This window comes from Pseudomyrmex gracilis, unplaced genomic scaffold, assembly GCF_002006095.1.
Source record: "Pseudomyrmex gracilis isolate BER0280 unplaced genomic scaffold, ASM200609v1 scaffold_207, whole genome shotgun sequence".
NCBI lineage: Eukaryota > Metazoa > Arthropoda > Insecta > Hymenoptera > Formicidae > Pseudomyrmex > Pseudomyrmex gracilis.
The window spans coordinates 245,115-246,003 of NW_018020791.1; positions in this window are offsets into that span (position 1 = coordinate 245,115).

Below are 889 nucleotides of genomic sequence, written 5' to 3' on the forward strand. Positions count from 1 at the left end.
ATAATAACTCATTTGATCAGAGAGACGTCAGCGGCGCTTTGTTGCACCTAAATTGTAATCTAGAATAACTTTCGGCTTTGTCGCGGTGTTTCCCTCCTCTTCCCCGTCCTCTCCGCAAACCCACCCCTGTCTATCGGTTTTCTCAGTTTCCGGCGGTTTCCACCGCGACTCGCCGCGCGAGTCGACAGTATTAGCGCGTTTATCGTGCCATTTCATTGCAGTTACGTCCCCCGGCTGCCTGTTAATTCGTCCCTTTTCACTCCGAGCCCTTTCAGCTATTCGGCCGCATTCTTAATGCCCATTCAACGCGACGGTGGTATCGCGATGTGAAATAGAGACACTTACTCGCGCTAATACTGTCGCATTAACCGCGGACCGCGAATATATTGTCAACGTTAAACGGGACTGGAATTGAAACGTCGTCATAACGACGCGAGTTAATAAATGGCATTAAAAAGTTATTTACACAGGTATTCCTCGTATAATATATACGTGTATACGTATATCTCTCTACGTCACAGTATTAGTATATTGTATATAATTTTTTTTTCAATTAAAAAATTGCTATTAACAATCGCGATAAAGCGCGAGTATACACACGAACACGCGCGCGCGCGCGCGCACACACACACACACACACACAGGAAGATCGAAATTCGAAACAACGGATTTTTAAGTTAGCGGTATGATAGAATGTCACGAAAATTGTATTTCATAAAAAAAAAAAGTTCGCGTGCTATGTACGTGTGCGCTCGGAATCAAATTTTTTTTTTCTAAAATTGTTTTCCATATCTCTTTTTGTGGTCGGAGCACCTTTCAGAATGTTCAGAAAAGCATTTTGCAGAACACAAANANAANANAAAAAAAAAAAAAAAAAAAAAAAANGAAA